The following is a 24,973-nucleotide window of genomic DNA, read 5'->3' on the forward strand; positions in this document are numbered from 1 at the left end:
TGATTTCGTTCTCGGCAAGATGGAGGATAACGGTTTTCTTCTACGCTTAATGTTTAGTGACGAGGGAATATTCCATTTAAATGGATAGGTGAACCGTCATAATGTGAGAATATGGGGTATGGAACAACCACATGAAGTTGTGCAACATGAAAGGGACTCTCCAAAATTTAATGTGTTTTGTGCAGTTTCTCCAGAAAAGGTTATATAAGCTTGAGAACTTTCTTTTCCCTCAGTTGGAGACTGATTCGAACGACTTTGTTTACCAACAAGATGGGGCACCACCCACACTGGCATCTGGAAGTGCGGGAATTTTTAAATCTAAGGATTACGGAACGATGGACCGGTTGCACAGGACCAAATGATTCCGTCTTACATTACTGGCCTCCGAGGACTTGGCTGTATGTGACTATTTCCTGTGGTGGTTTCAACAACAATGAATAAACTGAGGCATCGCATAACGGCAGCTGTTGAAGCTGTAACTCAAGACATGCTCGCTGCAATGTGGGAACAGACTGAATACCGCGTGCATCTCAGGGGGGGGGGAGGGGCAAATTGAACACCTATGAAAGGGTATGAAAAAAAAACTTTTTGAGTTTCCTGGTCATAAAAAAAAGTCATCGTATATGTTTATTAGTTTCAGAAATGTAGAAGTGCCAAATCGGACGATTTTTTTATGCACCCTGTATTATGGATAAGACACTGCACGTGACAGCAAGTGGGCAACCTGTGGCAATATCGCATAGTCAGTCATTGCAATAAATGTAATCCTGAAAAATCTCCAAGCTGACAGTCATGCAAAAACACTTAGGATTAAAATGTTCCCTCTTTCGCGGCCCTTCAGAGGAGATATGCTACAATAACATGGAAGCAGAAGACTACACAACAGATTACTGAAAGCAGGAATTTTAATTCACTATATTTGGGACCTTTAGCTGATTTGTAAACATTTTCAGAATGCAAATACAACCATAAATCGTTTCTTTATTTTACAGCTTGTTCTTATTTCACTGTTAGAGAGGAAAAAAAGGCGCAAAGTACAATGAAAAAGAGGTGGCGTCAATTACTTTCTAAATATCTTTTTCATAAATGTGTCTGATAATATTAGTAAGATGTCTCTTGTTTTTGCAGTTCCCAGCAGTTTATACACTTTACTGTGGGAGCTTTGTGAGGAACCTTTCTGATAAATTTTGCTTTGGACTTTTAATAAAGCAGCGACCACTACAACTACATACTGTTCCTTAATACTGACACCCAACACGATCTCCCCCCCCCCCCCCTCTCTTTTTCTGGTGGACGCTCCGTTTTTAAGCTTAATGTCGTCATGTAATGCGCTAAAACGTAATATAGCTTTTGTATGTCCAAAATAGCATTATGTGAAGAAAGAAGTGGTACGTGCGCATGCATATAAATCGAAATTTCCGAGACTATTTTATATTGAAAACTCCTGTGCCTTCCTGTCTATGACCAGTCGCTGTGATATTCGCTGTTCAAAACGTAGCCTTTTTCGTAGGACATCTGGGGAAAGGTCGAGGCCAGTAGCAGTATCTACTGACGACGATTGGTACGTCGGGGAAGGCGGTACTGATCTCTGTACATCGCTTCTTTGGTATGCGTAGCTCACACGCATCCACACTAGTAAATTATTCTTTCCAGAAACACCAAAGTGCATTTAGCACAAACATAACTGCATCTACATTCTTGACAAAATATTGGGTCCCTATTATGCACAACAGCTAACACTATGCAGTCTTCTGGTCAGTAGATACCGTGTGACGGCGGAAGCAGTTTTCTATCTTCCTTCCTTATAATGGTTATGCCTCTCAGCAAACGTACCTTTTAGTCTCTCTACACGAACCTCAAGTTGAATCCTCACGACTGAAGCATACAGCAATGAGTGAATACTTAGTTTTTTTCCCCTCAAATAGTAGGTTTTCGAAGTATAACAACAGATCTCGCGAGAAGACAAGTCGAAAGATTGGCATAAGAAGGATAACAAACAAGAATTTTACATTTTCCCCACCATGATCTAGATCAGCTGTCTTCGAATTAGAGGGGGGGGGGGCCGCACGGAGTAATAGAGAGGGCCGACAGCTTTTATTGAAATATTTACTTTTCATGTTGTGCAAGAAAAATACTTCTGATGAATAAATATTGTTAGTATCAGTGCCTCATTTCCATGAACCACGGAAGCTCCTTCATTGTTAATTTGCTCTCTTATATATCACACTGTAACTGATCAACCACAGTGTTAGCTACCGACCAAATATTTAACCACCAATAATGACAGAACGGGGCTTGACAATGTGACCGCTACTACCTTGCAGGACAGATTGTTAATCACAGCCGTTATGACTGTCCACTCGATTTCTGCCAGGCTTCCGGAGTCAGTTCAAGGGTGGTGAGTTGGCTAGAAGTTGAATGCTAGTGCGTATTCAGAGGAAGTAGTAACCGGATTTAAAAGAAAGTTATAGAAGTGGCTGATACGCAGTGGTAACAAGAAATCTCATGGAAGTGTTTCAACTAGTCTCTCTTCTCCTTCGAAAGAACGCAGTTCTAATAAGGAATTTACTCAAAATGCATTTTCCTGTGTTCCTATCAGCACCGTTAATTCCACACGCAAAATCGAAGTACGTAAACATGAAGTTGATTGTCTGGCATCAGACTTAATCAGCATCGTTCTGAATGAGGAGGAACGATGGCAATGTATTCTCTGCTTTAAAATTTTAGCTTATAAAAATATAGAGAGACCTGCAGACAAAACTTCCAGGCCATATCAGGAAACTCACCGAATTTTCTAAGCGTCATGAGCAATAACTAAAAGCAGATGTCACATTCCCAAAAATGTTCCTAAGAAATCCCTATGACCATCCCTAGTGGTATCTTAATTGCAAAATCCAAATGACCACACATTATTACTGAACAATTATTTCCTCCTGCAACTGTCAAAATGTGCTAAATCATATATTGATAGAGGTTTCGCCCAAAAATTGTCTTGCATTTTTTGAAATTGGTATTCGGGATTTGCCCATACGGCCATCTCAACAGTGGAATGTAATTCATGACTATACAAACGTAAGAACACAACATCCAGTCCCCGAACGGAGAAAATTTCCGATTCGCAGCGGGAAGCAAACCCGGGTCCCTTCGCTTGGCCATCCGCCGCTCTGTCCTGCAACTTGATAGTACTGATATTAGAAACTTTCCAAATTTTTATTTTTCTATACTGCTGTTATGAAAATGAAATGCGCGAAGGCCGACTATTTTACAAATGTCTGAAAGGGAGGACTACAGGCGAAGACATTTTCTTCCTTGTGAATTTCTTTTTTTGTTGACAGCAGTCAAGGACAAACTGTGTTGGTATGTGTACCGATGGGGTGGCAGCAGTTACTGTAACTAAACGGAGGTTCGTGGCAAGAGTGTGTGCTGTTTTCTTTCCATAAAATTCACACTTTGCATGATACATAGGGAGGCAACGGCGTCTGAAGTAGTGAAACCCGAAGTCAATGAAGTGTTGAACAATGCAGCAGTGTTCTAAATTTTGAGAAAGTACGTGCTTTATACAGTAGGCTACTTTCCATCTGTACAAGGAGATGGGTCTTCTTCATGATTCGCTTCTACTGCACACAGAGATAACTTTGATCTCTCGTGGAAAGTTCTGGACGAAATTGGCCTGTAATATTGTGCTGCTTGGATGATATTTTTGAGAAACTGAAAGAGCTTAACGTATCACTTCAAGGCCGAAGTAGTAACACCGTCTTTCTAAGTGAGAAAGTAGTTGCGCTTAAGAGAGAACTTCGATTTTGGGCCACCCAGGCAGAAAGGGTAACTGCAAGGTATTTTATTGTCCGACTTCACTGAAGGAAAATGAGTTACATATTTAGAACTTTCGTCAACATCTGATAATAAATTTCCAGAAACTGCTTCTAGTACGACTGGATACACAATCCATTCGAGAGGATCATAACAGACCACTTGTCAGCAGGAGAACAGGAGCAGCTAACAGAATACCCAACTGATAGAACACTTCGAAATGAATTTAAATTGAAGATACTTGAAAAGTTTTGAGTGCAGACTCCAAATGAATACACCAATTTAGTAAGACGGGCAGTGGACATGGTAGTACCCTTCGCATGAACTTAGTTCCGAGAGTCAACACTTCCTGTGGATCTGCGAGTTGTTTGGAAGATTCAACCAAGATTGGATCTGCATTCTTCACAAATCCACACACACACGACACTTCATTGCAAATGTCAGATTTTGAATCATATGATTTTTTACTCGTGTTTATTTCCTTTTCGGATGACGTCCTTTTTGAATGACATTTCCTTTTTGGATGAACAGTTTTTAAAATTGGCATTTAAATGTCGACTACAGTTCTATCGGAATTTGTATGTCGCGATCTTTCAGGTATATAGACTCACAAAACGAAATAAAAGCAATATTGATGGAAACAGACGTTAACTCATTAGTGAACGAATTTTTAAAGAAATATATACGTAGTGAAATACGTTATACATAAATTGTTAACTATCACCACCTCATGTGTTCGCGAATTATTATTATTATTATTATTATTATTATTATTTCTTTACTTTCTCAGACGTTAAGTCTGGTTAAAAATGGAAAGTGACGCGGACCTTGATCAAGCGTCACTTCCTTTTAACTGTACGGTATATGTTATATTGCATTTAGGAACTTTCGGGTCATTGAACATATATCAATAATTACGGATTTCTGTAATTGTATATACAAGTTTGGATGCAGCTGTATTGCATTGATGTACTGGTGGATATTGTGTGGTATGACTCCTGTAGTTGATAGTATAATTGGTATAATGTCAACTTTATCCTGATGCCACATGTCCTTGACTTCCTCAGCCAGTTGGATGTATTTTTCAATTTTTTCTCCTGTTTTCTTTTGTATATTTGTTGTATTGGGTATGGATATTTCGATTAGTTGTGTTACTTTCTTCTTTTTATTGGTGAGTATGATGTCAGGTTTGTTATGTGGTGTTGTTTTATCTGTTATAATGGTTCTGTTCCAGTATAATTTGTATTCATCATTCTCCAGTACATTTTGTGGTGCATACTTGTATGTGGGAACGTGATGTTTTATAACTTTATGTTGTAAGGCAAGCTGTTGATGTATTATTTTTGCTACATTGTCATGTCTTCTGGGGTATTCTGTATTTGCTAGTATTGTACATCCACTTGTGATGTGATCTACTGTTTCTATTTGTTGTTTGCAAAGTCTGCATTTATCTGTTGTGGTGTTGGGATCTTTAATAATATGCTTACTGTAGTATCTGGTGTTTGTGGTTTCATCCTGTATTGCAATCATGAATCCTTCCGCTCACTGTATACATTGCCTTTTCTTAGCCATGTGTTGGATGCGTCTTGATTGATGTGCGGCTGTGTTAGATGATACGGGTGCTTGCCATGTAGTGTTTTCTTTTTCCAATTTACTTTCTTTGTATCTGTTGATCTTATGTGATCTAAAGGGTTGTAGAAGTGGTTATGAAATTGCAGTGGTGTAGCCGATGTATTTATATGAGTGATTGCTTTGTGTATTTTGCTAGTTTCTGCTCGTTCTAGAAAGAATTTTCTTAAATTGTCTACCTGTCCATAATGTAGGTTTTTTATGTCGATAAATCAATCCCCTTCCTCCTTCCTTTCTGCTTAATGTGAATCTTTCTGTTGCTGAATGTATGTGATGTATTTTATATTTGTGGCATTGTGATCGTGTACGTGTATTTAGTGCTTCTAGGTCTGTGTTACTCCATTTCATTTCACTACTCCAAATGAGTAGGTCAATATTGGTATAGCATAAGTATTTATAGCTTTTGTCTTGTTTCTTGCTGTCAATTCTGTTTTCAGTATTTTTGTTAGTCTTTGTCTACATTTTTCTTTTAGTTCTTCTGTAATATTTGTATTATCTATTCCTATTTTTTGTCTGTATCCTAGATATTTATAGGCATCTGTTTTTTCCATCGCTTCTATGGAGTCACAATGGTTATTCAATATGTAATCTTTTTGTTTAGTGTGTTTTCCCTTGACTATGCTATTTTTCTTACATTTGTCTGTTCCAAAAGCCATATTTATATCATTGCTGAATACTTCTGTTATCTTTAGTAATTGGTTGAGTCGTTGATTTGTTGCTGCCAGTAGTTTTAGATCATCCATGTATAGCAAATGTGTGATTTTGTGTGGGTATGTTCCAGTAATATTGTATCCATAATTTGTATTATTTAGCATGTTGGATAGTGGGTTCAGAGCAAGGCAGCACCAGAAAGGACTTAATGAGTCTCCTTGGTATATTCCACGCTTAATCTGTATTGGTTGTGATGTGATATTATTAGAGTTTGTTTGGATATTAAGTGCGGTTTTCCAATTTTTCATAACTATGTTTAGGAACTGTATCAATTTAGGATCTACTTTGTATATTTCCAATATCTGTAGTAACCATGATTGGGGTACACTATCAATAGCTTTTTGGTAATCAATGTATGCATAGTGTAGTGACCTTTGTTTAGTTTTAGCTTGATATGTCACCTCTGTATCTATTATCAGTTGCTCTTTACATCCTCGTGCTCCTTTGCAGCAGCCTTTTTGTTCTTCATTTATAATTTTGTTCTGTGTTGTATGTGTCATTAATTTCTGTGTAATGACTGATGTTAATATTTTGTAGATTGTTGGTAGGCATGTTATGGGGCGATATTTAGCTGGGTTTGCTGTGTCTGCTTGATCTTTAGGTTTCAGATAGGTTATTCCATGTGTAAGTGTATCAGGGAATGTGTATGGGTATGCAATGTAACTGTTAAATAACTTAGTTAGATGTGAATGTGTTGAGGTGAACTTCTTTAGCCAGAAATTTGCTATTTTATCTTTTCCAGGGGCTTTCCAATTGTGCGTAGAATTAATTGCTCGGGTGACTTCATGTTGCAAAATTACCACTTCAGGCATTTGTGGTATCATCTTGTATGTGTCTGTTTCTGCTTGTATCCACCGTGCATGCCTGTTATGTTGTACCGGGTTTGACCGTATGTTGCTCCAGAAGTGTTCCATGTCTTATGTTTGGTGGATTGTCTATTTTAATGTGTGTGTTATCTATGGTTTGATAAAATCTCTTTTGGTTTGTGTTGAATGTTTGGTTTTGTTTCCTTCTATTTTCACTTTTTTGTATCTTCTAAGTCGTTTGGCCAATGCTTGTAATTTCTGCTTCTTTTCATCTAATTGCTCTATTGCTTCTTGTTGTGAGATTTTACCTAACCTTTTTCGTTTTTTGTCTGATATTTCATTTCTTATAAACTGTGTTAGCTGTCCGATGTCTTTTCTCAGTTTTTCTATTCTGATCTGTAGCCTGTGTTGTCATGCTGGTTTTGTGGGTTTCTTCTGTGTGTTGGTTTGTTCTGATCTCTGCCTAGTGTGTATATTTAGTGTAGTGGGTGCTCCTATATAAACCAGTAGTTGTAACTCTTCCATAGTTGTTTTTCATTTATTTTGTTGTGTATGATTGTGTTGATAGTTTTTATTGTTGTTTCGACTTGTGGGTTATTTGGCGGTCTATGCAAGAATGGTCTAATGTCCGTATTTGTGTCTTTGTATTCTATATATGTCAGCTGAAATTTCTCTTCTATATCTAACACGTGTCTCTCTTCGTGTTCTATTTGTGCTTGTTCTGGTGGCTGTCTTAAGATTTCGTTTTCCTCTGATTGTTTAATTGATGCGTGTTGGTCTTTGTTTGTTTGCTCTGGGATGTTTGAGTCCATTACTGTATTTTCTTCTTCTTCTTCTTCTTCTTCTTCTTCTTCTGATTGCACATTATTTTGTTCCAGTATTTGTTGTACTTGTTGTTTGATGTTTTCTAATTCTGACTGGGGTATCCTGTTATTTTTTATTATTACACGGATCTGATCAGCTAGTCGTTGTTCTGTTAAAAATTTTAATTCCGGGTTTCTGGTAACAAATGTTGTGTATACTTGTGATCTGTCTCCAGTTGTGTTGGTTCCTAGGTTTGTTGCTTGGTAATAACAGAACATGAGGTATCGATTAACTTCATCTGACCATCTCATCCTCTGTCTTTGTTTTCCTTCTAGGGTGGTTGCAGGAAGCATATCCTGCAAAACACCTCTATTTGGATTTAAATCATTTTCCAGTTTGCTAGCAGTGTCGTTACCATTGTGGGCGGGCATAGGGTTCAAGTGTCGTCCCCGACCATGACGGCGCTTGTCCGAGGCTTCTTTAGTTCTGTCCTGAACCAAGTAATCACACTAAAAGAGGGGTTAGCCCTATTAGTGGTTTGTTCTTTTCGTCGCCTTTTACGACTGGCAGAACTATTATTATTATTATTATTATTATTATTATTATTATTATTATTATTATTATTATTATTATATTATAACTGATAGTTGCAATCATAATGAAGTAAACAGGAACCACAGGCCATTTTGTGGTAAGTGTGAGACGTGCCGAGGAAGGAAAGAAAAACGGTGAAGGGGAGGGAGACGACGAAAAACGTTTCAGAAAACCTGATCTAGATACCCAAAACAACCTCTTATAACCAATAAGAACGTATACAGAAATACGCGGTGAAAACAACTAAACAAAAGAAGGGACAAGAGAAGGTTTTTACAACCACATTCATCAGTACTGTAGTTGCCAAACGTTGACAAATTGTTAGAAAATTTACCTAGGCAATCACCTCACATGTATTAAACGCTGCTTGTAAGGCAAATGCCTGAAATCAAGGGCATAAGTATCCGTTGAGCACGAAACGGCTGACAGCGGTCAGGACGTATTAATGGTGGTCACACTTAGGTAAATGCAACAGTAACCGCAGCAAGATGCTGTAAGTGCTGCTCTAAGTGAGCAGCACTTACAGTCCTATCTGCTTTGTCCAATAGTTACATTCTAAGAGTATTCTAATTCACAACGACATACAAAGATTTAAAGTCCTTTTATTTTTCTATATAATGTAATAAAGCGGAACATGTAATACAAGAACTTCCGCACTCTTTCAAGTTCACATAAAATAAAATTTGTGCGCTTTCCTATAACAACAGTTTTCAATTTCAGCATCATTTGGTCATGCAATTTTGCAATAGCTTCCTGAGACGTGTGATGGTGCGTCGTCTTTATGGAAGGCGAACAAAATTATTTATTTGACTTCTTTTTGGAAGTTGCTGATTGTGGACGTAGTAACACCCTGTAATTTGTCCACCAGTCAAGCTTGATACAGCGTTGTTGCGTATTAGTAAGTGCGTGAGCACCACTCCGAGAATACTGGAAAACTGTATCCCCGACGCACTGCACATCTAACCATTATTTTGAGTTGAGCTGCAGCTAGCTATATAAATGAAATGTCAAAAAATATCTGATCACACCGTAAATTGAAATTTCTCGGCTTTCTCTTGATCTATACACTCTTAACACCAACAACAACAACAACAATAATAATAATAATAATAATAATAATAAAATAATGCAGAAGGAATCACTAAGACATGTCTGTATGATTTGTGCCATACGAGTTCAATTTACTTTTGTCAATAGTTGAGTAACAGTGCATAATATCTCAGGGTAAATGAAATTTCTATGTCGGCAGTGTAGGACCAGTCGTAGAAAATCATTCACTACTCAAAGCTAGCTCACTTTCCATCGCAAGCAGTCTGTTAACCGTTTCTGGATGGATTTAGAACTGAAGAACACCCTTTGGTTTTAACTACCTGCGACATGTGACAAAATATGACCTCTGGTTTCATCTTTCTTACTAACCAATGTACACAGCTTGCCGTAACAATAGCTCAATTTTGCGTATAAAACGTCTATTTAAAAAAAAACATGCCGTCCAGCATCGACATTCACTTTGATCAGTCTGTAAAAGATAATCGAAACTGTTAACCTTTGCACATCAGGGGAATTAAATTTGTTTTACCGAATAAGAATAACAGAGAAAAATAAAGATTAAGAAAACTTGAAAAACCAACTGTCACATTTTGTAAATACGGTCACTTAAGTTCGTAATTCGAAACTTGTTTAAGAAAATGCCATACCAACTGTGCATTTCTTTTCCAGCTGCTAGGGTTAGACAGTGCTGCAAGGAGAATGGGTAATATCAGTTGTGTTTTGTGGAAGCACCCAACTTCTACTTTACCTGGACAATCCTCTTATGGTCTGGTATGCCCCGTGTTGCAACGGACAGCTCAAAGAAATTTCGTCAGCTACCGAAACGTTTAATATATGTGGTTATAGCTGTGCTCTAATAATAGCTATAGGTTACTATGTCCAATTTATTATTATCCTCCATAATGTTATAACTGCAATACTGTAATACTGTAAAGCTTGAAAGACGAGTGCATTTCACTCCCCGTAAGTCCTAATTTCTGCACACGGTTTGGTAAATGTTGACGTCCTACAAAGAAACCTAAATACACTCATGGAAAAGCAGAATGCAACGTAAGGTTAGAGGTTTAAGTATTCAGTCGGTTTAACGATGTAGTTCTCAGCTTCATTGATGGCATGGCGAACTCCACTTAATATGATGACATATTTTGGGCTGCTGTTGATGTCGATTTCTTGCTATCCTGTTCCACATTCTTCGTATACATAATTTTCATATCTTTGACGATTCACTACTGCCACTATCTTGGGCATCTTAGCAAATGTTTCTGCTATTTGCATGGATTCCTTGCTTATACTTCAAGTCTGTCAGATTTCCTGTATTTTGTAATATTACTTTGGAACACGCTTAAAAATGTGTGCAGTTTCTCCTTTTCAATTTTCTCAGTTTTTCACTTGAATGCAGAGCTGTAATAAAAATATATTACTGTTTCAGAAACTATGAACTTGTTCCGTGCAAGTATTTGGCAGCTACTGATACCTTTCCGTTAGCACAATGTTCTTTTCAGGTGCTCATTTGTATGTGATCCTGCATTTTGAGCCTCTGATCTTGAGTCACTTCGTAGGCAGCACGAAACTACTAGTAGTTATTGTCCTCACTTTGTGTATTTACCCGGAGTTCCTGGAACCACTCATCTTTTAAAATTACTTTATACCAAAAATTAAATCTGCAATTTGTTTATGTTTATTATTCCATTTAACATCTGACTCTTTCTTGCATTGCTATCCCATCAGCATAAATCGTGTTCTCATTCTGAACACTGACTTCGTAGGTACTCTCCAAGACATGAATCAACCATATGATACCTGCTGTGTACCGTTATGCAAAGCTTCGGTTACGCTGTTGGAAGACGGAAACTTGTCCAACGGTGACTGCATAAACATTAAGTTCTGCGCGGGGTAGCCACGCGGTCTAGGGCGTCTTGCCAAGGTCCGCGCGGCTCCCCACGTCGGAGGTTCGAGTCCTCCCTCGTTTAGGGACCGATGACCTCAGCAGTTTCGCCCCATAAGACCTTACCACAAATTTCCAATCTTAAGACCCCACACGTTTTACCGACCGTATCAAAATAAATTTAACTTGTTGATCTATCTGAATAGGCAGTAAAAGTACAGAGAGAGGGAGGGTAGTAACCACATACAGCTTACTTTTTCCGTGAAACATTTTCTGCAACAGACAGTTTCCACCTGAAAGCTAGTAAAACCTCCGCAGTAACAGCGCTTATCTTAACGGTGGAGTAAGCATATGCTGGTTGCTCTGCGCCATTCTAAGGCTGCGGCTTTCGTCATATTCAACGACTGATAACAGACTGTAAGACCTGGAATTCAGGTCGGCTTAGAGGGCGATTATTTACAGTTTTTCGTCACAAAGAAATCTCCCTAGAACGAAGGGCGCGCGTCTCATTGAGTACAAGCAAACATGTTACGAGCACTGCAACGCCCTCTTTCCCCTGCTGCTGTAGCCTCCCGGCATACGACGTAAAATGACATCTGACATTGTCAAATCGGAGCAACGGATCTAGCTCGAAAACCAGATTATTCACTATCGTCTTAAGTAATGATATACTGAGCCTGATAGTGACTGAAGAATCGAAATCGATAAACAGTCCACTAAATACGATAAAGACAAATGTAAATAAAATGGATATGACGTACGTCGTAAAGAATCTTATTTTTGCAACTACCATTCATAGCGTTCGTAATCGTGATTGTTACTGTACTGCTGCAATTAGCATTCCACATCAGATACAGTCTAATAACCATAATCTGCAACTGATGTCGGCGAGATGTAGCTCATTAAATGCACTCCTATCATGAACTGACGTAGCAGCTTCAGCATTTGTTGTTTTCGCAAGGTAAAGACAGATTTAACCGAATGCAAAACTAGTAAGACTTCCGCTTTCTAGTCTAGAGGACAATATTTCAGAATAAAACCTTCTCTGTGATTGAGGATATCAAATTAAACACCTTTCAGCCGTCAATTTTCAACCTCATTTTATTGGGCAGCCAGTGTCAGCGTTTTACTACGCCATGATGTATAGACAATTACGGTACCAGTATTAAGTAGATAACCACAAAAAACGGGGCGTGGTGCAAGTCTTATATACAATGGTAATCGTAACAATGGCGAACCTGAATTGTACGATCGAAAAGTTGAATCTTGATTCACAAAAGAAAATAATAAAATAAAAATAAATAAATAAAAAGAGACAACATTGGAAACCTAAAAGTTCAGCAAGTGGGCCAGTAATCGGCAGGCCATCATCCAGAACAAAACGTTCTTCATGTCGCACCCAGGGACAGCAGAATCGCAAAGAGCAGGCAGAAAGAGTGCTTGTACGTAAACGTTTTACGGCGCAGTTTGTGCCCGAGCACTCTGAGGAACGGGAGAGTCCGCGAGGAGGCGGCGACCGGTCGATAGGCGGCAAGCAGGTGGTGAGGAGGCGCGCCGCCCGCTAAGCCATTGTCCTCGCGGGCGACGGACACGAACAGGTCACGCGAGGGGTTCACCTGTGTCGCCCACGGCACTCGGCCAGCTTCCCATAGCACCGACACTTCAGACCGGAGTCGTATAGAGACACACTTTACGTTGTCGGCATATCATCATCAAGTGCACTGTAACCAGCAGGTGGCTGGAAGGAAGTAGTGGGCACAGGGGACGCATAGGATGATTTCATGCCACGAAGTATGTCCAACCATTTCTGCGCCCTCATACGGTGTTTTGCTAAACAGGAAATAACAAGGACTTAAGAAACCCACTTTCTTATTTTATTTAGTTTTTTAGAGGCAAGAAGTTACACAACTTCAGTATTCGAAGATGAGTTATACAGGTTGGGAGAGATATTGAATATCAAGGGCCACAGAGTTGCTAGGAATGAAACACATACAGTTAATATCAGACTTTTTTACTTTAGAGGAAAAGAGCGTTGGAGAAATTCAGGTGCAGTCCTATATCTACTTCCATACTGTGCGAACAACTGTGAAGCGCATAGCATAGGGCGCTTCCCATCGTACCAATTATTGCAGCTTCTTCCCGCGGGAGACGGGAGGTGTTTATTTCTACAGTCGCTATTTAAAGCTGAATCCTGAACTTTCTAAGCAGCCTCTCTCAAGAAAATTTGCGTCCACCAGTTCAGTTCGCTCAACACCTCTGTAGCACTCTCCCGCGCGTCAAACAAACCTGTGACCATTTGTGCTGCCCTTCTCTTTATACGATGAATATTCCTCATGTCAGTCCTATCTGGTACCGGTCTCACACACTTCGGTAATATGCTGAAATGGGACACACGAGTGATTTGTAAGTAATTTATTTTGTAGACTGACCGCATTTCCCCAGTATTCGGCCAATAACGCGAAGTGTGCTGCCCGCTTTAGCTACGACCAGAGTTTATGTGATCGTTCCATATCATATCCATACAAAGTGTCATACCTACGTATTTGGATGAGATGAGCGATTCCGACTGTGACTCTTTGATACTTCAGTGATACACAGGATACTACTATTTTTCGTTTTGTGAAGAGCACAATTTTACATTTCATTTCTGAACATTTAAAGCAAGTCGCCAGCCTTCATAATACTTTGAAATCTTGTCAAGATCTGAGTTAATACTTTGTGCAGCTTTTTTCAGACAGTACTTCATTATAGATAGCTACATCATATGCGAAAAAATTGTTCAAATGACTCTGAGCACTATGGGACTTGACATCTTAGGTCATCAGTCCCCTAGAACTTAGAACTACTTAAACCTAACTAACCTAAGGACATCACACACATCCATGCCCGAGGCAGGATTCGAACCTGCGACCGTAGCAATCCCGCAGTTCCGGACTGAAGCGCCCAGAACCGCACGGCCACCGCGGCCGGCCATCTGCGAAAAGTAGGAGGTCACTATCAATACTGTCTGCAAGGTCATTAATATACAACGGACCCAAAACATTTCCCTTGTGTACACCGGAAATTATTTCATATCTGTGGATGCCTCCATCTAACATAACATGTTGTGTCCTTCCAAGCAATAAATCCCCAACGCAGTCACAAAGTTCTCTTGATACCTCATATGACTGCACTGTTGATAATAAACGTAGGTGTGGTACTGAGTCAAATACTTTCCGCAAATCGAGAAATACTGCATCTGGAACTTTGTTACGAATGCTTCGGCAGTTAATAATAGCTACGACTTTAATACTCTCGCCTGCGGGGGTATTAGTTTGGATCTTAAACTAACACCTCCGGGTCCTCTACAGCTACGGTTATCTGGAGTGTATGGAGAGCCGAAGAAGAAAAAAAGAAGAAAAAAGAAGAAAAAAGAAAAGAACAAACAACCTTATGAGCACACCATACACAGTCAGCTAGTTCTGCTTCTTAATAAGCAAAAAAATTAAATACAATATTACAGATACAGAAGCGATCGGAAAGATTTTCAAGAATTCTTTTAAAAATAAAAATAAATACATTCCATGGAACGTATTCCCGCAGAGTTACGAAGCTGATAAATGACAGCAAATTCCTCAAGATGATGATAAAGAGGGATATTAGTAAGAAAGCAAGACATAACTGAGGTATTTTTCCGGTGAGATACTTCTGAGTGAGACACCAGAAATGACGAAATGTTTTACATTGGTATAATATGCGGAAAACACATTCATTTGAAGTTCGTAGTAAACTGACTTGTCAAAGAAAAATTAAAAAAAGCAAGTTTTATCAAACTACACAGGCTGTTGTGTTGATAACCCAGTTTAGAATTTCCACAACTAATAGTTCAACTAAATCACTTTGCTAAAAATAAAAGCTTTATCAAGTAGGAAATCAGTAATACGTTTATTTAAGAATGAGGTGTACCAGATTAAATTAAGCAGCGAGTACAGCATCTTACAAAAGACAACAGATATAGATAGGACGTCAAGCAGTGAACAAGTGTATTCAGGCAGTGAGCAAAATATGGCGCAGGTATGGAAATGAGAGACTAAAAGAAAATCTCTAATGGAATAAAGTAACTGTTAAAGAGAAGTCGTCAATCTGACAAATATTAAATTTTCCAAACACCTTTTAACGACATCAATTAATTCAAGATTTCATCACTTACCAGTTTCAAAATTGCACGCACGTCACCTAGTGTGGATGGAGCTGGAATACATATTATGTTGTGCGTGCCACTGAAGGGTGAAACAAAGAACCTGAGTTCTGAATACCATCAGCAAAAAGCTGATCGTATGTTACTTTGATTCTAGAAAACACGAAAGTTGCAGAGGGCTTTCCAAAACATGTATTCCACGAGCGTAACGAACTGTAAATACAAATTCCCTGATTTTTATATTTCCTACACTTTCTTCTACATGTTTCGAAACCAAATTCGTCCGAAAATATATTCCACACAACAACATATTTCGTTTGATACTTTCTGTTGCTTGCTATCGGCAGAAAGCCGTTTCTTCAATTTACTGTACCCTACCCCAGAAACCAGCTACAGTTTTAATTGCACCGAAATTGCAACAGCTAGTTCAGAGTAACAAGCTAACTTGGGCAAGTCTGTGACACAATCACGAACGATCGTTTAAGTGTTGGGGTACATGAAGATGTGTTGGTAATTCATTCGGCTTTCTATTATATTTCAGAATACCTGAGTGCCATTCACAGTTTTCGCTTGCATCTTATGGAAATATTACTGAATGACAACTAGTTTTACGTGACAAGCAATGCCAAAACTTTTGTAAAAAAAGAGCCTACGCAGAGCAGTTTCCAACTGAGGTCGGCAGTTGTGTGGATACTCGTCACATTTTGTGTACTATATTCAAAAATAACAAATTAGGTCCTGACTAATATACCCAAGAACGAACGCTTGTAGCTTCACGAAGTTTCGAATCCGAAGGTCCGAACGAAATCGAAAGTGGTCACCCGAACGGCACACTACCGCGCCTGCTGCACCCCAGAATAGCAGTAGTCACGTACTGGGCGCCGCAGTAAACGAACTGCATGCAGCACATAAGCGTGACAGAGGTAAACAGAGCGTGCGTTAAGACACGAAATCCTGTCTGTTGACGAGCGTTAAGCTAAAAATATCAAGTATGTGTTCATCACGGCAATTAATCGCTTCTCCTAGACAACGAAAAAACATGGTGAACGCTTCAGGAGGTGGTCAGAGTTGTTATGACTGGAGTTTGCATACATACTTGCAATATCAAGCAATATGATACAAAAACATAATTGTCATATTTTTCTGCTTCAATATTGTACACGCTTAAAGCAGTACTGTTCAGTTACAGTAATTCATTCTGGAACGACCACAAGTGACTTCAGAAACAACATAATTCTCGTATTCCCTCACTCTGAGATAGATCACAGATAGCTCAGTATGTAAGAGCACAAATAAATATTTTTAACCTTAGAAGGTGTATTCCACTACAGGAACGAGAAGTTTCAAATTAGTCAACCACATTATAAGAAAATCAGACCTACTCGCATAATTTACTAGGTAAGAATTTTTAAAAATTCCAAGTACCGTAGCAGCCGTAGAGTAACTTGAGTCTATTAAGGAACTAGAGTTCTCTGGTAGCGAAAGGAATCACTGTGTGCGGTAACCCAAACACAGTGATTGAAGATTGGTGCACAGAGTGGTAGCCGAGCCTCAACATCATAAGGAATCCATTACTGGTTCAGTTACATTGCTAGCGATAAACCACTGGTAACAATGCCGTAGAATACAGAGGAGTAAACGTCCTGCGCGATCTAAATTACGAAAGCCGTGGAAATAGTTACAAGAAAATATATTTAATACGCGAAGTAGTTTACAAAACAACCGCTCGGTCGATTCGTATTACCCGACCAGACATGATTAATAGGACAGAGAAGATGCGACGATGGGTGGAGCGTATCGTAACGGTATCCTATGGCAATTGCGAGAATGTTACGGAGATGCTGGAACTCCGGTGGCAAGCGCTGCAAGAGAGGCGTAACAGGGAGGAAATTTACTGCTGGAATTCCGAGAACGTGCGTTCCAAACAAAACAGGCGGGCGAAATATTACTTACTCTACGAACGTCTCACGAAATGACAACGCCGAGGAAATCAAAACTTAAAGAGCTCATATGTAGACTAACAGCAAACAGCTGTTCTTTCCACACAACGTTCGTGAAAGCAACTGGGAAGAAGAGGAATTAAAGCGATACCACAAGCAGCACCACCACACACATTGCAGAGTCTCCTCTGTCGTTTTAATCCCAGGTGTAGCACCTTTCACCCTTCCTCCATTGTCGCAAGGCATGTGAAACGGAAGGATTGCGTGTGTGAACACGAGTAAGGTAGGAGTGAGCGATTGAGTCATTTTGTGTGTTTCCTCTTCACTGTGCAACAAGCCTACTAAATCTTTAGCTAGCTTCCCTTTGTTGCAACATTTCCTTCAAAACTGCAAGAATCCTCCACGGTTTCGAAGTGAAGGTGATTTTCCGTCCACCATCGAAGATTTCCGACCTGCTGGGATCAGTGATTGACGATCTGGTATTCCGGAAGGCGGGAATTTATAAAATACCTTGTCAGTGTGGCATGCCATATATAGGACAAACATTGTGAACAGTAGAAGAACGTTGCACTGAACATCAACGCTGTATTCGCCTTATGCAACCTAGCAAGTCTGCAATTGCTGAGCATTGCATTTCCACTAAACAATGGAGTATGACAACAATTTTGGCCACAGCAACATCCTTTTGGGACTCCGTCATAAAAGAATCAGTGGAAATTCGCATGACAGACAATCTCATCAACCGTGATAATGGCTACCAGATAGATAACGCGTCGAACCCTGTCATTTCTAAGATCTGCTCCAGACGAAGACGTCAGAGTACTCCGATGGCCGCGTCAATTGACAACGCCGAAGACAGCTTGAGTTCTGCAGTTCCACCAGCGAGGGCGCTGCTGGCGGGCGGTGTGGTTTGTCCATACGATTTTGACGCAGGCGCGGAATACTCGCTGCGCGCTATATATTACGGAACGGAGGGCATCTTCATCAGTCTTCGATGGCTGGCAGATGTCCAGTCGAAATATCGTGGATGGAAGCCAACGACGACCGGCTGCAAGCCCGAAATCTTTTTGAATAATTTCAGTCAGCCCGTAAGCCCCCCCTCACACACACACACACACACACACACACACACACACACACACCTTCTACAGTGAAGATGGAAAAGTGGAACAAGTTACCCCAACATATTTCAACAGTCGTCAAAAAACAACATTTAAAGAAGGTGCTAACTGGGGGGAGGGACCAAGTTATTTATAAAAAATCATTATCAATCAACATTTTGTAACCAAGAATAATTTTTAATTGATGTTGAAAGTCCACTCTTATTAATTTGAAGGTCCCGAGAAGGACCCTTTCGTGTATTTTTCCACCATGGTCCCTGACCGAGAGGTCGTTAACGACAGTTCTGTCTCATCTTAAAAGTTGTTGCCTTAGATGCCAAAGTAACAGTAACATCAGACCTGAAGACTAATACTTTAATATTAACTGTCAAGCCTAATCCTCAAAGGACCGCTGCATCACTTTCCTACCTATGGAATAAACAAGCGAATCACAAACTTAATATAACATTTAGAAATTAAACTCTCCAATACTGCAACACTCCAAAATATCTGCGTGTCACCCATCTCGGAATGCAGCAGCTAAAATCAAAACTCTGAACCGTATACTCCAGAAGTCAACAAGAACCACCTGTGGTGTCGTTGCAACAGTCCTCAAATCATCAGCTTTAGCTCTTTCATAATCAGCTGAAGAATACTGCTCTTCCAGGTAGCTAAACCTTGAACACACTAAAATAATTAACACACAGCTAAATCAAGCAATGCCCCTCATCAAAGAATGTATTCCGGAAAGATCAGTTTGGGTTCCCGAGAAAAGTAGGAACATTAGAGGCAACACTGACCCTAGGATTTATATCAAAAAGCAGGTTAAAGAAAGGCCAAACCGATGTTTATAGCATTTGTAGATTTATAAAAAGCTTTTGACAATGTTGACTGGAAGGCAGCACCGGTAAAATGTATGGAGCAGTAAGATATCAACTACCTGCACACAAACCAGACAGCAGTTGTACGAGTGGAAGCGTAGGAAAAGGAAGCACTGATGGAGAAGCGAAAGAGAGAGTGTTGTGGCCTATTACCAATGTTATTCAATCTTTACAATGAGAAAACAGTAGTATTAAATATGAAGATGAAATTAGGGAAAGGAATTTCATGTCGGGAGAAGAAATAAATACTGAGGTTTGCCAACGAGATCAACAATGGGACTGTATTCGAAATCAGCTGATGCTGAGGGAATTAGATTGGGAAATGAGAAGCTAGAAGATATGAATTTTGTTACTTGGGTATCAGGATAACTGTCGACGGCGAAGTAGAGTGGATGTGAGATACTGGCAGTAGCAAGAAAGGAGTTTCTGAAAGAGAGTAATTTGTAATAAACATCCATCAAATTTTAAATGTTATGAAGTTTTTTCTGAAGCTTTGTACGGTACTGAAACGTGAACGATAAGCAGTTCAAACGTTTTTTCTGAAGCTTTGTACGGTACTGAAACGTGAACGAGAAGCAGTTCAAACAAGAAGAGAACAGAAACGAGCGAGCGCGCACGTACACACACACACACACACACACACACACACACACACACACACACACACACCCTAACGGCCTAACTTCCAATACAACATAAACTCCGATAATCATCCGATCGCACTCAAATAAAAGCAAGAGATTGTCAAAGAAGCGGTACTGTGTTAAAAACGTTTGTGTGAGCAAGATAAACGACGTCCACCACGAGTATGAAAAAAAAAACTGAGCTCAGTGTAGTGCCTTTGATCCTTCCGGAAGCAAAACTGAATGCGAAATGTGCGCTCCAAAACCTGAAAAATATGTAGTGTTAACAAGTCTACAATACACTGCCATGAGTGGTACATACATCTGAACTGTGTCGATTTGCGGTTTTTAACGATCGATAGTTCGGGTACAGCTAACGAAAATATCTTACTAAAGGTAATTCAAGGCGATCATATAAGTCGTCCACGCCTTCGAGGGTTAATTCCAGCTCGAGATTTAGTTATTTCTCGGTAACCCCAGCAACCCGTTTAGGAGCAGGGTATATAATACGTAGTAAGCGAAAACGATGGTACGAATAGGCACATCGATAAAGTTCCTAGAGATGCCGGATATTCAAATGCCCAGTTGGAAGACAATGTTGGAATGAGAACGCGACACAAAAGGGCAAAACAAAAATTTGGTTGGTTATTAGGGATTCTAAAACGCTGTTCACGAACAAAGTCAACGAACGACCACTACCACACATTTAGGGTACTTTTCTTTAAATGAGTATAACTTACCAAATCCAAAGGATGAGCCGATGACAAAATGGAGATGCAAAATTCGTTAAGGGAGTACCCCGTCAACGTGGAAATTTTATGTAGATATTTATAGATTCGAATGGGAGTAATCAAGAATACCAAGTGCTGTTAATCACGTTAAAAGAGCTCTTCAAACTTTTAGAACACGTTACCAAAGGACATTCCCAAGTTTCAGTGCTTCTCAACAGAGGCCCTCAAGAAACAAGATTCTGGAGCAAGTAGCGTTTATACCCATAAGTAACGACAAAAATTCTTTGCTCTTTCCGTCCGTTACGAGCGAGGTCAAATGAAAATCACGCTAATTGCATTGAATCTTATGTGGTTGTCTACGGTCTACAAATGTATGTTTATCAATAAATATTAGTACTGACGCAAATGAAGTTCTTCTAGACAGATGAAATGCTTTGGTTACCTGCCCTCAATATTTCAAGATTTGAAAGTGCGACTTTTACATTTGCGAAATTTACGACAGAATATACGCAACTAATCAACAAAGGCTTCCACAGAGAAGTAATTTCATCCCAACGAGTTATACAGCCTGTGTTTAGACGAAATGTGTATTTAATGAAGTGGAAGAAAAAGGAAAAACATGGAGTGCTGTTACTGTGTAAAAGCATTTTAATTTAACTTCATCATGGTTAGCTGCTTGGAAAATATCATTCGATAAAACAAATTCGTTATCCCTTGTTAGAAGAAAATTTATCTAGGCAACATACACAACATCGACTCAGACCGATAAGGCATCCACTGTCTACGGCATGAGCCATTAAATACGAAAAATCAATGCTCTTTCACACTGGTCTAGTTATAAAGCAGTATGTGTTTTAACATTAAAATGTGTCTTACTTTAATCAAAAACCCCATATTTATTGAACGACTTAGCTGGAAGCAAGGGCGTGCCAACAGTACCATAGTCAAAGAACTGTAGAAGAGAGAACACCATACTAACTTGTTATCTTGAGCAAAAACATGACAGTTCGTTAGGCACACGCAACAGAAGGGCGCAAACTAGTTTCCAGCGCAATTACGCAATACACAAACTCTCGTAAACAACACTCACTCTTTTAGTTCAAGCACCCGTACTTGGAAAAAAATAAAGCACTAATTCCAAAGGCCATGCTAAACTATTTCACCGATATTACTTGCGTGCTTCAAGACCACCACCACCACCAACCACAACAAATCTGGTTCTATTTCCTGTTCCATTCCGTCGGTTCACCTTTTCCATGAAATACACGCACTGCTCCTTTCGTGTGGCTGGTATGGGAGAGCCAACTTCGGTTATTGAGAGTCTTCTATGCAGTAAAATTTGTTGCCTACAGGCCTCAATTTTATCAACGGCGGCTAAGATCTTACCTTCCAGTAGATTTGTCATTAACGATGCAGTCCCAGATAGTTCCATCTCTTCAAGCCATTGATTTCTCTAAGATAAGTCGCTGGATTCTACTTTCTTTCCTTTTCTCATTTAAATTTCACTGACATGCAAATTGTTCAAATGGCTCTGAGCACTATGCGACTTAACTTCTGAGGTCATCAGTCGCCTAGAACTTAGAACTAATTAAACCTAACTAACCTAAGGACATCACACACATCCATGCCCGAGGCAGGATTCGAACCTGCGACCGTCGCAGCAGCGCGGTTCCGCATTGAAGCGCCTAGAACCGCTCGGTCACAGCGGCCGGCTACAAATTGCAAAACTGGCCTTATGTACAGAAAATATTACGAGAAATCTCTACGGTGTCAGAAGTTATGTAAACATGAAACACGCAAGACACGTTTAAGCGACTGTATAATTAGTGTAACCTTTCGACATTTTCGTGCCACGTAGTCTTCCTCTATAGAGAAGTAGCTAAGCAATTATGTATGCACTTGCAGCAATACACGGCACAGACAGAATATACTAGAAAAAATTCATATTTGACTGACAGATTGATCCGAAGTAACCAGAAACCGATAATGTATGAAGTAAGTTTCAGTGGCAGCAACTCTTGTTTGCTAGAAATCGTTTCAACAGATTCTGTAGTGTCAACCAAATAACTAAGTTATCGTCTCTCTGTTCTGTACCAAACAAAAGCGGCTTTCGACAACCTGACGCTTCATACCTAAGTGTTCTGTATCAGTCTTACAAGTGAACATGAATGCAACACAGCTATCCACGTTAATTTACTAAAGTAGGTCTTGCGACGAAATTACATATGCGATATGTGCCTAAGCATTTCGAAATTTTCCGTTACGCTACTTCATTCCGATAGGAAAATAAATTTTGGAAAAACAGGTTACAGAAGTTTTATATTAAAAATCAGATGTCAAACATGTCCATTCACAGCCCAGAAAAATATTCTGATTACATAAAACGGCCACAATGAAAGTTTACAAAATGGCTGAATCAGGCGTATTACTACTAGCCTTCAACAAGGTGCAGAGGCAACAGCGACACCCATAACATGTTTTTGTAAGTTTCGACAATGTACGTCTATAGAATGATGTACAGCCAACAGACCGTGAATGAGCCTAACGAGCCTGCACTGTCATGATATACACTGTATTCAGCTGCAGTGAACGACGCAGTTTAAACGAGAGCATTTCCGTGCCATAACTCTTGTCCAACAGTGTATTGTACAGGGTGAGCATTACATCTTTCCCTAATCGCGAAAGTTTATTTCTCAGTTACTATGCTACATATAGCTATGTGGTTTGTTGCAAATGGCAGTTTAACTCAGGAAGTGATCGTTAAAAACGCTCTGAGCACTATGGGACATAACTTCCGAGGTCATCAGTCCTCTAGAACTTATAACTACTTAAACCCAACTAACCTATGGACATCACACACATCCATGCCCAAGGTCAGGAAGTGATTATGGATGCACTTATACCTCTGTTCCGAAAGCGTCTGATTCCGTCTCCCCCCCCCCCTCCCTCCCTCTCTCTCTCTCTCTCTCTCTCTCTCTCTCTCTCTCTCTCTCTCTCTCTCTCTCGTTACAGGTAGCGTAACTGAGGAGTGTGCTGTCACAATGGCCTCTATACAGGAGATATGGTAATTTGTTCAGTTGCTTTATGAAATACGGTTGCCTAATACAGTTAAGCGACAATTCCAAAGCGCCTATGCCCAGAGTGGTCTATATCGACTTCTATCTGCAAGGGGTTCCTGTCAGTAAAAAAAAAAAAAAAAGAGAGAGAGAGCTGGGCGGGGATTTGCGCGCATTAGACGTAAACGGGGGTCCTCGAGAGTGGATTCATTTTGGTCAGGTCGGAACCAAAAATTGCAAAATTTTCTCCTAGAACCGAACGTTGCTCCTGGTTACGTCACTGCAGATACTCTTTCCACATTTTGGAGAAGGACAAGGGGTCTTACTTCATGGAGTGGAGTAAGAAAAAGAATTAAAAATGTTGCTGAATTTCAAGCAGGAGAGTCAAAATAAAAATAGTTGCTCCACCCTTCCTCTTAGCCGTGGAAGGGTGGAGCAACTATTTTTATTTTAACTCTCCTGCTTGAAATTCAGCAACATTTTTAATTCTTTTTCTGACTCCACTCCATGAAGTACGACCCCTTGTCCTTCTCCAATATGTGGAAAGAGTATCTGGTGCTGCTCGTGATGAGCCAGGATCTGTTTCGTTCCTCATCAAGAGATGTATTAATATGCGACGCAACACGACACGGCACAACAATCACTTCGTAGTGGCCAAGTAGGCAAGATTTTATGTTACGTAGCTGATTCCGGCAACTGCCGGACATAACATGAGCGGGTCGAAATAGACTTCTGCAGATCCAGGACTAGGGAGCCCTCTTCCATCTCTTAGGGAACAGACTGTAGTTAGAGGAGCATTAAGACTTTCCTTAATCATGATAGTTTATTTCTCAGTAATTATGCTAGATATAGCTATGCGGTTTCTTGCAAATGGTAGCTTAATTCATGAAGTGTTTTAGGAATGCACATGTTAAAGTGAATCAGTATCATTTGATTGGGAGTGCTGAAGAAAATTACGTAATTTTTTTCACGGGATTCTTTTTTTTAGTTCCTTCCATTGCGAAGGAATGCGTCTAATCATGACTTGAGGTTGAGAGGGTTGATTTCGAATGTGACGTCTTATCACATTTACATAAATAGCTTTCTTTTTGTCCACAGATAACTGACACTACACATTGCCCAATGTAAAAAGAAGTTTGGACAGTAGACAGTTTATTGTACCAAGTCTGGCTTCAT

General features: G+C 39.8%; 1 protein-coding gene across 6 annotated transcripts in view; it reads right to left on the reverse strand.

Moving 5' to 3' along the window:
- Nucleotides 1-24,973, reverse strand: part of LOC126188174 (E3 ubiquitin-protein ligase RNF19A-like) — a 359,822-nt gene that overhangs the window by 135,701 nt on the left and 199,148 nt on the right. The window lies entirely within an intron of this gene.

Source organism: Schistocerca cancellata, chromosome 1, assembly GCF_023864275.1.
Source record: "Schistocerca cancellata isolate TAMUIC-IGC-003103 chromosome 1, iqSchCanc2.1, whole genome shotgun sequence".
In the NCBI taxonomy this organism is placed as follows: Eukaryota; Metazoa; Arthropoda; class Insecta; order Orthoptera; family Acrididae; genus Schistocerca; species Schistocerca cancellata.